This window comes from Saccopteryx bilineata, chromosome 2 (genome assembly GCF_036850765.1).
Source record: "Saccopteryx bilineata isolate mSacBil1 chromosome 2, mSacBil1_pri_phased_curated, whole genome shotgun sequence".
In the NCBI taxonomy this organism is placed as follows: Eukaryota; Metazoa; Chordata; class Mammalia; order Chiroptera; family Emballonuridae; genus Saccopteryx; species Saccopteryx bilineata.
The window spans coordinates 235408850-235426530 of NC_089491.1; the positions used below are offsets into that span (position 1 = coordinate 235408850).

Consider the following 17681-nt stretch of genomic DNA (forward strand, 5'->3'; position numbering starts at 1 on the left):
TGAGACTTAGATGTGAGGAAAGATGACAAACACAAGTATCTAACAGAACTAAACTTTTTGCCATAAGGGCTCCTGCAAAATAATTCCACTTTTTGGATGGCTCCTTTTTATTCAGTATAACAACTGTTTCAGACAGAAACTAAAAAGTGGTACTTTGATATTACAGCTTTGGGTGAAGATACACCCACCAGTTTACATGACACCATGGTATCTGATGAGAAAATATGGAAGACTGTGAATGGCTTGCCGTATCTGGATGAACCCAAAACATGGTACTTTGTGTATAGATACCATGTGAGGAAATTGAGCATTTTCCCTAATCTTCTGTGTGAAGTGTGTGCATACCATTTCCACCAGTTGTGAATCATGCCCAATGTTTAGCCTTTATTTTGCCATAAAGGTGTTGTTGTTCTGTACTGTAGCTTTGTTTTTAAGTGCAATGTGAATGCATGATAACTACGTGCCTTAAAAGGACTTCTTGTCTGAAAGTTCATTTCCTGCCTCTCCACCACCTTCAATGATTTCTCACCAGCCTCCCTTACCAGTCACCACCACCAAGTCTTCTTTCTCCTTTGCTGAACACAGTAAATTCACTGCAATATATTTAGAAACAAACTGCATTTATTTACTTTCAAAATATTGTTTATCACCTTTACGAATCTGTTTTCATCACTTAGTTGGTTTTCTATCTGTGAAACTTGCACATTCTTGGGTTGGAATGAAACACACCATGACTTCCTACCACCAAAATCCATGAAATGATTTTTTGTTAAGAGGTAATGCTTTTAGGAAATAAAGGTTTTCAGGAATTAAAGTAGTTAAGTGAGAGAGGGATAGGTGAGCAACACAATAAGGCAAGCACAGGTGCTACAGGAAAAAGAGAAGAGTCACTTAACCTAGATTTAGAGGAATGAAGACTTCTCAGAGGAAACATTTTGGTGAATCAAATGGTTAAGTCTGGGGGACTCGGTAGAGGGAGGGATGAAAAGCAAGGGCAGGGAGTATTCCAAGCAGAAGAAGTGTGTGCAGAATTAGCAGTGGAGAGCAAGGAAGTATGGGCTGGAAGGTAGAAGAACAGGAGCATAGTAAGTAATGAGAGAGTGAGTGAAAGCTTAAATATAAAGAACATTATAAATCAGGTTATAGGGTTTGGTTTTCTGTCCTCGGGGAATATTAATAACTTTTAAGCAGGCAAGGGACAGGATCAGACTTGTGCCTTTCAAAAATCATTTATGCTACAATATGGAGAACGGCTAGAGGGAGAGAGGTTAGAAAGTTGTGGGGAAAAGGATGGGAAACTGTAATACAGAAATATCAGCAGATACGTTTAAAAGATTAAAAAATATTTTCTAAGGCATGGACATATTTAAAAGATATTTGCCTAGCTTGTGGTGGCGCAATGGACAGAGTGTTGACTTGGAATGCTGAGTGCGAAGACCTGGGCTTGCCAGGTCAAGCACATTCGACAAGCAACAAGCAAGCAATGAACAACTAAAGTGAAGGAATATGAGTCAATATTTCTTGCTCCCTACCCCCACTGTAAAATCAATAACTTTAAAAAAAATTTTTTTAATTTTTAGAGAGGCAGGGAGCCGTTCCTATATGTGCCCTTGACCAGGGATCAAACCAGCAACCTCTACACTTCAGGATGACATTCCACCAACCGAGCTATCAGCCCAGTTCTCAATTTTTTTAATTTGTTGATTGGTTTTTAGAGAGACAGAGAGAGGAGGGGAGAGGGAAGAGAAACATTCATTGGTTGCTTCCTGTGTGTGCCCTGACCAGGGATAGAACTCACAATCTTGTCATTCTGGGACAACACTAACCAACTGAGCAACCAGCCAGGACCACTAAAATAAAATCTTTAATTTAAAAAAAGATATTTAAGAGGTAGAACTGATGGAACTTGGCTAGTGAATGACCTGGGCTAGAAAAGCATGTATCTGACATCTTTCAATCCATTATCTGTCCACTCCTCTGTTTCCCCACTGCTTTTCCATAAATAAAGGAATTAAGGCTGCTGTCCAGATTTCTGACTTGGACGAGTGAATAACATGTGTTTCCTAAGACAGGAAATATATGAGAAGCAGCCAGGTTTTCCATGCTTTGTTTTGATGTTTTCAGTGTGGCCAGGAATGGAGAGAGTGTATCCTCAGGAGCAGAGCTAGTGAGTCGGGTTGGACATAGTGAAACTCTAAGACCGACATCTAATAGGAGAACAGAAAGAAGCCTGAATAGCTGCAGAGATTTGGGACCAAACAGCAGACAGACAGAACTGACACTATCTAACTGAGGAGGAGACCTCAGGCTAAATCCTAAAAAAAAAAAACACACTTGAAGGGGTAGCAATTCCTCATTCAAAATAATTGACATATCAATACTACTAAAATATATTTTAAAAAATCAAACACAAAAGGAAAAGACAAAAAATAATATTCTGGAGATGGAATCAGACTTTTTAAAAATGAGTTTCAAAATGTCATTGCATTCCTTACATTTATCTTTCAAAAGTACCACAGTTTAGGGTACTCAGACACATTCCTTAACTGCTGACTCCTTCGTGATCATGCAAGTCTTTGATCAGAGACAGTCTTCATGCTGTCCACATGGGGCCTTGAAAAATGAGAGTTACAGCTGGCATCCATCCTTCAGTGATTTGACTGGAGGAGAGGGAGGGGAGGAGGAGGGCAAAAGGAGGAGGAGAGCAGAGGAAAGGAGAGGAGAGGCAAAGAAAGTGCTACCATAAATCTAGTTGCAGCAAATACACCATCCAATACTTAGCATATTAATCTCGGGGTTACTCCCAGTTCTTTCAGAAACAGAAGAATCCCTTAGAGAGGTCCTGTGCAGCTGACGCGCTGCATCCCCTTACATACTGCACATAACTCGAAGGCAGGAGGCGCCAATGCAAAAGCAGAGCTGCAGGACACCACACCCCCAGGCCCATGCCAATCACCTGCCCTACTCTTCTTCCCAGAACGCAGAGCCCTCAGGATGAAATGCAGCTCTCCACAGCACCTACTCGTTGAGCACTTAACGATTGTGCAATCATTCAGATCAACTTCTTTAAAAATGTTGACACCTACAGATTTCACACACACACCCCCTTCCGGCTCTGGGAGTCTCAATCGGGTCAGTCAAGCAGATGAACTGATCTGATCCTGCTGCTGCAAAAGCACCTCCCTTCACTGTGGAGCGTCAAAGTGGAGAAGAAAATGGAAGTGACTGGGAGTTATGGCACCAAAACGGCCAAATGAGCAGAGAAATAATCAACTCCACATGAGCCACTTCAGCTCCAACACAATGAAGGGCCTAGGACTAACCCCAGGAAAGGTCACTGAGATCAAAGGTCACAAGCAGAAAAAAGCAACAGTGAAGGGCTGCCAGCTGCAGTAGGAGTCAATGTGGTCCTAATTACACACCAGGAAAGAAGGAGTCTGGCGGGAGCCGAATTAGGTTCCATTCACAGTATCTGTGTGTTTAATGAAAGCGTCAAGTGTTCCTGTTCCACTATTTCAAGGAGATTATTTCCTTCCACTTCTAGAGCACAGAAAACCAAGAATTGTGGAGATAAGATCATTCTGGCACCTACAGCGAGTCATACAGAAGCATTACAAATATTTCAAAGCACAGCTGCTCACAAACATAAAATTCCAAAAAGTGATTTGAGAGTAATTATTAAAGACAAAATATGGCAAGTTTCAAGGGGATTACTTTGCAAGCACCACAGAGTCAACACTTGCCACAAATCCAACACTCAGCAGATTTTCCAGTTTGTCATTGGAGTTGGTTTCATGGGAAAAAATAAGTTATGATAACCACAAAACAAATGCTAAAAGCAAAGTTTTTAAGTTTTCTAAGAACTAGCTAAATGAGCAAACATATAAAGACCCAGACATTTAACTAAATTTCTCCAATGGAGAATGAAAAGAAGGAATATGAAAATATGTGAGAGAGAGCTCTAGATAAGTATTAGGTTATAAAATTAAAACTGTTGTTAATAAGTCCAGTGCTTTGCTTTCTTAGACCTTACCAAATGAAACACATTTTCCCTGGCACTTACAAAAGAGTCTTGTGGGGTTTGGTTTAGATTTTGTTTTAATAAGAAGAAAATAAAACGTCAAGGAGAAATTCATTTCCATGAAGTATATTCTAATATACAGTCAAACATTTAGGAAAAAGCAAAATAAGAAAAAGTTAGAAATTTAAGAAGAAAATCTCTGCTGAGTAAATGCTGGTTGAGCAGTCGACCCTGTCACCGTGACTTTGTTACTTGCTGAGTTTAAGTTTCCTAGAGACCTGGAACATAGTGATACTAATTTCCAAGTACCTAATTCCATCTTTAAACTTGGCTGCATAAAAGTAATTGAAAGATTACAGATTTAAAGGAGTTCCTTCTTTGCCCAAATTGGTGATGGGTATTAGGTCTGACACCACTTCTCAAGCTGCATTGATAATGAGACTTCAAGCACATTTATAAACTGACATACAAATCAACCACAGATTACTATATAGTCAGTATGAAATGTCAGTATGTAATCATCACAAATGGACTGATAACTTTCAAGATAAGTAAAAACACATATTGGCCTGTATGAAGAAACTTTGCACACCAGAAAACTATGATAGCCAGTTAAAATAAAAATGATAAGATACAATGTCCTGATAAACTAGAAAATAGAAAAACAAATCAATTAAGATCACAGTATCTTTGTAAACAGCACAATATAGCATAAAGTTTAAGTTCAACTGGGAGAGCCAGAGAAGCAGTTCTAGCCTTAGGTCTAAGCCTATCTCCCAGAAATGAAGCAAAGTTCGCTGGAACAACTCTGCTGGGTGGCATACGTACACAATCGCAGCTGCGGCATTGTGTGTGACATTACACGGGACCATGGTAAACAGGGTGTCCAAAAGAAATAATTCAAAGAAAGACACACTGGTAGTAAAACCATAGCAGCCGATAGACCCAACCTAGAAGAGGTTCATTATTCCAGTGAAGTTCCTCTGTGCAAAACTTTTCTGAAAATCCTATTTTCAGTGTCGATGTATAAACCAGGCATAAAAGTCATTCTCATTGTGTTATCATAACACCTGATTTTAACCCCAAATAGTTAGTCTTAAAGCCAACATTATCACCAAATTTGTTCATTAATGGCTATTTCCAAAAAAATCAAGAATAATAAAAAATTTTAAATGCTGTAAAATGATCCCAAAAGAACTCCAAATTTCTTGGCACAACAGCAGCAAGATTAACCATACAGCGCCCCAGGTAAAAAAAAAACTTCCGGAAAGACAGTTTTCATTTAGATACACAAGTCCTGGTATATTTCCTAAATTTTTCATATTACACTATCCTGGTGTTTCCTATGTACAAAACATTAGCTATACATTACATCTGAAAAATCCACTTTCACATGTTGATACATCGACACACCCTTGTAGCCAGATTCTTCTTCTAAGGACCTGTCATCATTGGCTTCCATGCACAATATGAGGGAATTTCATTTTGTTTTTGGTGAGATTTAGAAGAGTTATAACTTTATTCTTTACATAATGTCATAAAATGTGGGTCTTAGAATTATAAGAATGCTGTGGGTTGGATCCTTTGCTTAATTTTCAAAGTCTCTTTTTTCAACTCATTTTCTGAGCTAGATTATGAGTACAGCTGGAATCTGCAGCCTAATAACACAACATGCAGTTAGTTTCTCATGAACTTATACACAAAAATGCATTGAGTACTTACTCAAGGTAGTAGGGCAAGGCGTAGGGGTAAAGTAAAATAAAACAAGAAAATAGAGACCTTGACTTCATTTCCTAAATCTCTGACACCTTTAATTCTTGGAATACATATATGTAATAGAATTTTAAATATTTTTGCGGTACAAAAATGTTTCAAAAAGTGACAGGGATCCTGCCTGATGAGACGGAGCATCAACTTGGGATGTTGAGGACCCAGGTTTGAAACCCCGTGGTTGCTGGCTTGAGCGCAGGTTCACTAGCTTGAGCGTGGGATCACAGACATGACCCCATAGTTGCTGGCCTGAGCCAAAAGATTGCTGACTTGAGCAAGGGGTCACTGGCTCAGCTGGAGCCCCTAGTCAAGGCACATATGAGAAGCAATCAATGAACAACTAAAGTGATGCAATTACAAGTTTATGCTTCTCATCTTTCTCCCTTCCTGTCTCTGTATCTCTCTCAAAAAAAAAAAAAAGTGACAGAGATCCTAATTTTTAAAATATTTTAAAACATTATGTTTAAATATATATAATAATTAAATGTTTAAAATATATTTTTACACATTAATAGTTGGTGGTCCAAATATTTTTGACATGGTTTTGTGTGTGTGTGTGTGTGTGTGTGTGTGTCCTAGGTAGAACATTTACTAATTTAGTGTGGCTCAAGGTTCATCTGCAAGGGTAAATAAAAACTCCACAATTTTTTTCCAACTTTCAGTCCTATGACAAACATTTTACAAGTGCTGTGTTTAAATGAAGGAAAAAAAAAACTTCAAAGCTTAATACACCTCTTACCTAGTTTTGGCTCATCTTTGGCAGACTACAGAAAAATGACTGCACTTAATAAAAGAGGAAGGCGGAGGTGAGACTCAACAAAGGTATCCAAAATAAACAAAATTTCAGCTCTAAAAATTAGGTCAGAAGCATCCAGTTCAGCACTTCAGTTTGCAAGCAACAAAAAAGTGTTTGTGTTCAGTCAAAAAAAAACAAAAACCTCAAGTTGAAAAGAAACAAAAATTGGAGACAAGTTACAATTTTATTGTGAGAATCTGGAGAAGCAGCCCCTTTACTTCATATTCAGGTACAGAAATTGCAGAAATTCTCTAGCAAACTTTCTTACTTTGTGAAAGCTACAGTCAAATCATCTGCAGGATACTCACAGATTTCTGGAAGCACTGTTAGAAACACAAAACAATAGAAAAGATAGGTCTTCTCAGTATTTATCATAAAAAAAGAACCATTGCTTATAAAGAAAACAGCATTACCAATTTGAAAACTAGGTATCAGGCTTTCCAAGAATGTATATTTAAAACATTTTGTACCTGCACATAATCATCTTTTTCTCTCCCTAACTTCCCTGACACTGTGGCAGGTGTGGTTACTCCAAACCACCAGACATTATTTTGTTTATCTGAATTACTCTTTGCTTGAACGGTCTTGGAATGCAAATAACACATACTACTAATTAAAATAACCAACAGCAGTACTAATAAGACACCTAAAAAGCAGCTATCATATGTAGAGAGACTCTAGATGCTCACCTCCTGATCTCAGCATATGGGACAATAAAGGTGCATTTAAACTAAGTGAGGCATTTCCATTTCTGCTGGAGAAGATGAAAACCCAACTTAAGTCTGTGGCAACGAGAGAACTCTACTTGATACAGACACATCATAAATCTTACAGATGGAGATACATCTAATATGAGAAACAGTAAAGAAGCTATCCAAATGTGGATATCTGTAGACTAATAATTCATTAAATTTAATCTACAGCAATGGTTTTCAAACTTTTAGATTTCAATTACCAGTAATATTTTAAAAAGAAGCTACACACCTGTTAGATCCACATGAAATAACCAACAATTTGCCAAGTAAGATTATTAACACCAACAAAATAAGAACTGCCATCTACTATCATTGTTTCATTAGTACAGAAGAAAACAGTAGTCAAAAAATTATTTCAGAATAAATTTAGCTTTGGAAACCAATCACTACATGTCTTTTGGTTTGTCATTTTACTCCAGACAACTATAAAATCTTCATTATAAGTCATGCTAATTTAAGATAAATGTTGAGAAACAACTAAAGACCTAAATTTTTACTGTCTTAAATCGAATTATAACAATTCTATATCAACATTTGGTTATAAAATAGGTTAAATCATGTGTCCCCTAATGGAGCATTAAACACAGATATCCCGTGGCCTTTTTCATCTTGAATGTCAACCAACAACTCTCGCTAAAGCAGTACTTTTGCTCTTAATATTAACGGGTTTCTGCCACTCAAAAAGACCCAACTGGACTGACTGCTGATGGCAGCACATAGTGTGTTGACCTGGGACGCTGAAGTCCCTGGTTCGAAACCGTGAGGTTGCCAGCTTGAACATGGGCTCACCAGCTAAGCGCAGGGTCAGTGGCTTGAGCATGGAATCATCAACATGATTCCCTGGTCACTGGCTTTAGCCCAATGCCACTGGCTAGGCTGGAGCTCCCCGGTCAAGGCATGTATGAGAAGCAATCAATGAACAACTGAAGTGACACAACAATGAGCTACTTCTCATCTCTCTCCCTTCCTGTGTGTCCATCTGTCCCTCGTAAATAAATAAACAAACGAACAAATAAGACCCAACTGGACCTAGAGTGCCATCCCTACTCCATTATGAACATCCCCCTCCAAGAGGACAAACTTTCAGACCTTGCTAGTAAACTCGTGTTTCAGAGGCAGGAACCTTATCATTTATATCCCTACATTCAACTCAAAAAAACCACCATTGCCCCTTGCTCTCTGCAAACTGCCCACAAACTTCATGTTCTAAAACTTCTTTCCTTCTTCAGCAATACTCTTAATTTTTGTTTTAATCTGATTTCCCCTAGGTAAAAACTGTAGCCATGAAGGGGAAGTGCAGGATTTGATTTTACCTGACCTATTATACTGTAAAAAACAACTAAGCTAGATACTTAGAAATCACATATATGTTTAAAAAAAAATCTCAACCAGACCTGGATCAACCTCCAGTTTGTGGGAAGAGAAGGAAATCATGTCTATTTTGTACAGCAAGCACCTGACAAGTATCTTGCACAAGATGAGCGTTTAATAATAGTTGATAAATGAAGAGATGTACACTGAGATAAACCCAGTGTTTCCTAGAATTCATGAAGTTACTCAACAAACTGTTAATTAAATAAGTCTAAAAACATTCTAGTAAGTCAAAAGTAAAATTATAAAGAATGATCTAACATTATACTGGGGACCAAAATTTTTATTGCATCCACAAAAACACCTGTTCTTACCTACTTCGAGTGTGCTGATCTCAAATCTAATACTAATTTTTCTCTGTAAGCTACAGTTTTTTTTGCAATTCAAGATTTTATGTTTTCATCTTATTATAAAAATTTCAACATTTAGTTCAACATAATGAAGTAGAATGTCTTCTTGAGTATCATTGTGAAAATATAATAATTTATATAATGCAGTAAATACACTAATACACTGCAAGATATGATTGCAACAGAATTTGTCTACAATTTCAAAATAGAACATATTAAAACACTTATTTTAATCATAAAATTTGTGCAAAACTTATTTAAATTCTATTCAGACAAAAATTTGCATTTGTGGCTCTTGCGTTTGTGTACTTGTTGACGACAATCTCGTTTGATGCTCCAGCAGTAGTCTGCTCATCACTAACAGCTCCAAGATTTTCAAGAAATTTATCGAGGTGACTGTTCAGGAAGTGAATCTTAACGCTCGTGTTATATCCAATGTCGCGGAAAGCCAATAGCATCTTTTGAACCAGAAGTTCATAGTTTTCTACTTTATTGTTGCCAAGGAAGTTCTTTGTAACTGCCACACTGCTTTCTCCTCCTTATTCATCTTCCTGGCAAATTCTTCATCACATATGAGGGTTTGAATTTAAGGTCCATCGAATACACCTGCTTTTATCTTGTCAGAAGACAAGGCAGGAAAAGCAGAAATATGTTGAAAGCATTCAACTTTCTCTATTCAAAACCTGAACAAACTGCTTCATTAAGCCAAGTTTGATGTGAAGTGGGGGAAAAATGATCCTGTCTCGATTAACTACAGGTTCATTCACAATATTATGCATGCCTACTTCCAGAGCTTCACGTTTTGGTCACTCCTTCTGTGTCCAGTGTTTCTCCCGAGCTTGGCTGTCCCACAAACACAGAAAGCAAGGATACTTCGTGAAATCTCTCTGTTGCCCTAGCAGGATATTTACCACTTTAAGATCCACACAAATGATCCAGTTATGCTCCTCATACTTCAGAAAGTCGAGGACAATTTTTATGTCATTCTTACTAAGTCATTCAATTCGGGTTGGCTAAACTGCTGAGGGGTTAATGACTGCTTGGCATCAGAAGAAGACCCTTAAGATTCTACAACCATTTCCTCATGCATCTTATCAAAATACACGTGATCACCATGTTCACTTTCTTCATCCTTAGAAGAAACAAAACCATTGAAAACTGGAACTGGGAGTGTCTCAGAGTGTGGGATAGGTCACATTGCTGAAGGAATATTAGGATATGCGATCATATGCCATTTTTTCTTGCCAATGCCCTTTGTATGGATCAGACAGAAATAACAGTCACTGCTATGGTCCTTAGGTTCACGTCAAACCGTGGGAATGCCAAAAGACATTCCTTTGCGTTTTCCTTTTGTCCAGTCATGAAGCATTTCCTCACAATTATGACACACAATATGAGAAACCCAATTCTTGTCTTGATCACCAAGGGGAACTTGAAATTAGGCAATATATGCACGTGTCATGATGAAATATTGCATCTTTGACGTTGAAGTGTGTAACAGTCACATATATAACAGAAGGTGTCAGGACTATTCTTACATTTACACCTACTCAAAGAAGCCATGAGTCAATCTTAAAACAAACTAAGAGGATGTTTTTACCAGATAACAATTTTTTACATTTAAAAACAACTACAATTATGTAAAAGTGATATTTGTAAAACATTAATTGCCTTGTGGTTATGTTCAGTCCAAGAGTCATTGCCCTTTAACTCCAATTTAAAAACCAATGCATGCCATTAACTGTAACAAAAAGAAATTAAAATTGCATAAAAACTAGAGCATGCACCAAAAAATGGATTTCAAATTTGGAAACGGCGATGCAGAAATATATAGAAACAGTTCTAAAACCTCATGCAACAGAAAATGAAAAAAATTTGTTCCCCAGTGAAAAGAGCTGTTTAAAAGAATCATCACTAATGCTTTTAACATATTCACTAAATTTATTTGGTCTTCTATGGAAGGTAACAGCCATATTTACTTATTTTTTGTCAATTTTTAAAAAATCAATAGCTAATTATTATATGGTATACATATGATAAGTACTAAAAGCAAATGACTATCAAAGTGCAGGATGCAGCATTACAGAAAAGCCACAGGCTAAAGAGAAAAAGATACTAGAGATAACACCAGAAGCGCTATTATTTTGCTCAGAAATAGAAACTCGCCCTGGCCGATTGGCTCAGTGGTAGAGCATTGGCCTGGCGTGCAGGAGTCCTGGGTTCAATTCCTGGCCAGGGCACACAGGAGAGGCGCCCATCTGCTTCTCCACCCCTCCCCCTCTCCTTCCTCTCTGTCTCTCTCTTCCCCTCCCACAGCCAAGTCTCCACTGGAGCAAAGTTGGCCCGGGCGCTGAGGATGGCTCTGTGGCCTCTGCCTCAGGCGCTAGAATGGCTCTGGTTACAACAGAGCGACGCCCGGGATGGGCAGAGCATAGCCCCTTGGTGGGCATGCCGGGTGGATCCCGGTCGGGCGCATGCGGGAGTCTGTCTGACTGCCTTCTCATTTCCAACTTCAGAAAAATACAAAAAAAAAAAAAAAAGAAAGAAATAGAAACTCAGTAGTTGGCAAAACATTCATCATGATCTTAATCATACAGGCATAGGACCACTAGTGGGTAAATTAGGGTTATTCTAAAGATCTGCAGCTAAAAAGAATAATGTAGACTCCCTTCAGATACTCATGACAAGAGATCAGCAATCAAATATCAGGTTTTTAATGTTAATATCCAAAATTTATAAAGAATTTCTAAAACAACACCAAAAGAAAATACAATTTAAAATGGGCAATGGACCTGAATAAAACATTTCTCCAAAGATATACAGATTGCCAATAGACATATGGAAAAGCCCAATATCACTAATCATCAGAGAAACAAAAAACCACAATGAGATATCACCTCATACATGTCAGAATGGCTATCATCAATAAACATCAAAGAAGTGATGAGGGTGTGGAGAAAAGGGAACTCTCCTGCACTGCTTGGTGGGAATGCAGATTGGTGCAGCCACTGTGGAAAACTGAATGGTGTTACCTCAAAAATTTTTAAATGAACCACCTTATGACTCAGCAATTCCACTTCTGGGAATATATCTAAAGAAACTCAAAACATTAATTTGAAAAATTATATGCACCCTTATGTTCATTGCAGCATTATTTACAATAGCCAAGATTTGGAAGCAGCCCTAGTGCCCATCAGTAGATGAGCAGGTAAAAAAGCTGCGCCTGACCAGGTGGCAGCACAGTGGATAGAGCACCAGCCTGGGATACTAAGGACACAGGTTTGAAACACTGAAGTCACCAACTTGAGTACAGGCTCTCCAGCTTGAGTGCGGGATCGCCGACATGAGCATGGGATCATAGACATGACCCCATGGTTGCTGGCTTGAGGCCCAAGGTCACTGACTTGAAGCCCAAGGTTGCTGACTTGAGCCTGGGGTCACGGGCTCAGCTGGAGCCTCCTGGTCAAGGCTCATATGAGAAAACAATCAATGTACAACTAAGGTACTGCAACGAAGAACTGATGCTTCTCATCTCTCTCCCTTCTTGTCTGTCCCTATCTATCCCATTCTTTCTCTCTCACTTAAAAAAAAAATGCTGCGGCACATCTATACAATGGAATACTACTCAACCATGAAAAAAGGAAACTTACCCTCTGCAACAGCACGGATGGACCTGAGTGCTAAGTGAAATAATCCAGTCAGGGATAAACAAATACCACACAATTTCACTTACATGTGGAATCTAATGAAACAAAATAAACTAACAAACAAAACAGAAACAGATGCACAGATAACAGATGGATAGCTCTCAGAGGGGTGGGTTAGGGGAGATGGATGACAAGGGTGAAGGGACTAAGCAAAAAAGAAAATAAATCTTATAGACACAGACATCAATATGGTTGATTACCAGAGGGAAAGGGGAGGTGGGGGTAGGTAGGAGAGGGTAAAGGGGAATAAATGGTGATGGAAGGACTTGGGGTGGTGAATACACAGTACAATATACAGATGATGCATTATAGAATTGTACCCCTGAAACCTAGATAATTTTAACCAATTATACTCCAATAAACTCAATTTTAAAAAAATTAAGACTTTTTTATTGTATAAGTCATGTTTTCCACATTATACGAACTTTTATATCATTAAAATCATGTAGTAGCAAGCTATATTGGAACAAAATTGTACCACATAATGTTATTAAGTGGGAAAATAGTCTCTAGGAGGAATTTTAAATATCCATAAAGACTACTGGTCAATTTAACTGGTAAATAGTTTTACAAATTTCTTTAAAACCATCAAATCATCTGTCCCATCTCTTGCCAACACTTTTTCTTTTTTAAGTCTTGAATCTGGTAAATAAATAAGAAAAATCAAGTATATTTTTTAAGGGATCCGCCACATTGCTAATTTAGTGTATATATACACATGAGGTAAATCAGTCATTGCCTGTCAGTATCAGGCAATATATATCTGCTAAATATTTTGCATAAATAAACAAGTTCATCTTTACAATAAATATTCATAAAATAAAAACCTTAAAATAGTATACAAGTAATTAAACCAGAGCACCCAGAGAAAGACTCAAATGTTTTTAATCAGTAGATCTCAGTGATCTTTCTGCTTCTACACAAGATAGTAACGACGCACCCCTGGGGTGATCACAGGTCACTTGAAAATGATGTGGAGGCAGGACTCTACACGCAGTATGAGAAACTGTGCCAAGTAACTCTGTGCTGCCCCCGCCCTTGCCTCTTGCTTCCACTAAGCAGAGAATAACTGGTTTGTGTGGAAATACATATATATTTATGCCTCTTACCAAATATCTGCCTTATGAGATTATTCCAAAGAGTAATAATAGCTACCAATTATTAAGATATGAGTTTAAGATTTTGCTTTATCTTTACATATTATGTAAATGTAATAATAAATATAAAAAGATGTTTATATTACCGATCCTCACAATCTTAAAGATAGATATTACTTCTTACTCTACAAATGAGTCAACAGAAGTGCAGACAGCTCTAATGGCCTCCAAAGAGAACACAGCTAATAAAGGACAGTGAGGAAATCTGAACACACAGTAATCCCCATTCTGTACACAACTTTCTAAATAAAAGGCCTTTTTCAGGTGTGTTTTTATGTCCATTTACTTCAGTGTGACTTCCACAGCCACTTCTCATTCTGAAAAGATCCTTAAACCTACCAGATTTTTGTTCTTTTTCTCTATTGAGTCTGCAGATAGATTTTTGGAAGTGTGAAAACATTTTTTTAAGAATTTTAATATTTCTGCATTAAAACTCAATTATTGTGAGCTTACTCTAAACCATCAGCCAGACATCGAAGACATGCCACAGATTTCAGTGCCTAATCTGCACTTGTGATTTTGAGTCATATCTACAACATACGAAGGTCTAATGATGCTACAGAGAACACTGCACAAAGTTTTAAAACAGGTTAAAAGAAAAGTAGAGATGTGAATGTTCTAGCTCATGGCAGCACGAGTGTGCCAAATGTGAAAAGCATGCAACACAGCAGATGGTGTAACACAACATCAAGAACACATGTATTGCAAAGATCCCACATTATTATGGTTCATCAACAGTAAGTCAGTATTAATGCATACATAACATTTCCTTGCATGGTTTTAATTTTTCAGTATTATATATCTGGGTATACATCTAAAGAGATTGGCCCACAAAATATTGGACCAATAGTTAAAAACAAGTTCATTATTAAAAAGGAAAAATGTTAGTCATGCTTAAAATCAAAAGAACCAAATCAAATAGACAAGAGAAATATAAAATAAGGAAAAGTAACTTCCTACTATTAAATTCAACATTGACAATCTAAAATTATTATAAGTTTGCATCTAGTTTATTTTGTACATAAATGAAAAGTCACACATTATTCAAGTTTGAGTGCTAACTCCCTTTCAGCAAAATACAAGACATTATCATCTCAGGTAAGACATCACGTCAATTAAACACAACTATTTCCTCGATCACGCATATTTGCAAATCTGGGCTGAGATTGGGATTGGGGTGATAGGAGGACAAGAATTATAGTCTCAAATACAGGATTCACATTCCCCAAAATCAAAAAGGTTAAACAAATTTTGTAAATGCTGTCCAACTCCACAGTCACCAAGAACATTATCATAAGAACACTATAAATGCAATAATACCACCAAGCTTTCTCCTTTACTTTATAGGCCCCACATGCAATATCTTACAAGTCTGTGCGTTTGTAGAGTTGTGGTACAATGTTTTCTCTTGCAGAGATGTTCAGTATCACCACAAAATTTACCACACTGTCTTGAAACCTGGGTTGCAGTCATAAAAATACAATAATTAGGTCAATCTCAAAGGATGGAATTCTCAGCCCCTACCTTAAAAAAAACTTTTAAAACAACAAGAAAACAAAGACAAGCATCTACTTCCTGAAGCATTGCAGACAACAGCAGAAGGAAACTAAAGGTTGAAGAGGCAACGGGGCAATGGTCAGCTGAGAGCTGGCGGGGGGTGGGGGGTGATAGACCATTGCTTGCCATGTTCTAGTTCCACAACTCCTGGCTCCAGCTCTTTGCATCCCCTCCGCTGCTCTCAATCTCCCAGAGTCACTGGAGAGGGGCCTTATTCTTACTCTGGCCAGTTAGAAACAAAATAGGGAAGTGGCAGGCGTGGGGCTGGCAGTGTGTATAACCAGCCCATCTCCAAGTCAGATATTTGCATGTGATGATACCACATCTGTTCTACAAGGGTGTGCAAAGCACAGAGTTAATAAAGCTATTGTAATCATCATAACCTGCATGTCTTCTTCCATACGAACACCTGTAAACCTACTTTTGCCCACTCTGTATTTCTGGGGAAGGAGATTTGTTTGTTTGTTTCTTTTTAAGTGAGAAAAGGGGAGATAAGAGACTCCCTTATGCACCCCAACTAGGATTCACCTGGCAACCCCCATCTGAAGCCAGTGGTTGGACCAACAGAGCTATCCTCAGTTACTGGGGTTGGGGCTTGAACCAACTGAGCCACTGGCTGCAAGAGGGGAAGATGGAGCAAAGAGGGAGAAAAGCAGATGGTCACTTCTCATGTGTACCCTGACTGGGAATGGAACCCAGGATTTCCACATGCCGGGCCAACACTCTATCCACTGAGCCAACCTGCCAGGGCCTGTATTTGTTTTTCAAACAACTTGGGGATGGGACTTTCCTAGTGGTCTTTAATGCTACCCATCCCAGTTAAGTGTTTATCTGCTCTAACCATATGTAAGCCCCACCCTCGCTGCCGCACAGTAAGAAATTTGAAAGAATGAATACAAGAATCAGGGTTAAGTAAACACATAAAAATTCTAGAAAGCCCTAGGATTTCCCATAGATAACAACACTTTTACTTTTGGTAGGAAGTTATCAACAGATAAAGTTAGCAGTGTTCAAACAACAGTTATCTCTTGCTTCTAAGAACATGTCCTTAAGGAGAGGTAGGAAGTACATCTCTTATAAACTAAGTTTTATTTTCCTGATATTAACCTAAAGTATATTTATATTGAGTTTGGAGACAAAAGGGAGATCTCAAAGTAACAAAATTGAAATTTGGGGAAAACAAGTTTAAGACGGTGTTTAGTTGTTTGGAGAGATGAGAACTCGTACAAAAGTTCACCATTAGCTATTACATACAGCAGTCAACCTCATCTCTCTTTGCTAGGAGCCATGTCCTAACCAACCTAAGAGAAAAAAAATCAATTCTGGCTTATTCCCACATTTATAGTTCTTCCAAAGTTTAATCCCTAGCCATCTTATTCAAGAGTCTCTTAATTCAGCTGCATCAGAGAGCAGCAACAACATGAACTGCAACTGCTCACCTTCAAGAAGCACCTTCCAAGCGCCACTCTATTTGTCAAGACCAAATGAGATGATCCACCAGCCCAATGAGTTACCATCCCCCTTATACAGATGTGGAAACTAAAAGGCAGAAAAGGTGCACTGCTAGAATATGATGGAGTCTGCGTTTGACCTCAGCCACTCTAACTCTAGAGCTTACCTTCATCTAATACCCAGGTTAAGAAAATTCCATTTATAGAAAACTAATTCATTCTCAATTCAATCACTTCATCAATCAGGAAATTCCATATGCTAAATCTATTTCAAATGAAGAAAGGGTAGTCTTCCAGTCCTATATCCATTTCTACTAAGCCTCATATGAATAATAATAAAAAAGAAATGGTCTTTATTAGCTGGACTCACCCTATATTTACACTATGATTTAAAATGTTGCCAAGAACATCTAGCACATTCCAGTCACACAAAGTATCAATCTGTGAGAACGATAGGGAACAAATAATATAGTAAAGTAGTCAGTGGTAACATTCAATGGCCCAGAAATGCTATTACAATTTCATACAATGGTATAAAAATTATATCATTTTCATACAGTTAGAAAGCACGAGGTAAAAGCCAAGGACTTCCAAATAACTCAATTTCATTAGAGAACGAAGAAGAAAATTCTTTATAGGTTAAAAATGTTACTATATTTTAAATGTTACTAAGTATAGAACATCAAAGAAAACCAAGTTAAGATATTAAAATATGAAACAAATCTCTAAATTTTCAAAAATTTAAT

The 17681-nt window shown here is 37.8% G+C and overlaps 2 protein-coding genes across 10 annotated transcripts in view; both read right to left on the reverse strand.

Moving 5' to 3' along the window:
- Positions 1-17681, reverse strand: part of PUS3 (pseudouridine synthase 3) — a 284654-nt gene that overhangs the window by 175516 nt on the left and 91457 nt on the right. The gene's annotated exons all lie outside the window — the stretch shown is intronic.
- Positions 1-17681, reverse strand: part of CDON (cell adhesion associated, oncogene regulated) — a 121268-nt gene that overhangs the window by 89137 nt on the left and 14450 nt on the right. The window lies entirely within an intron of this gene.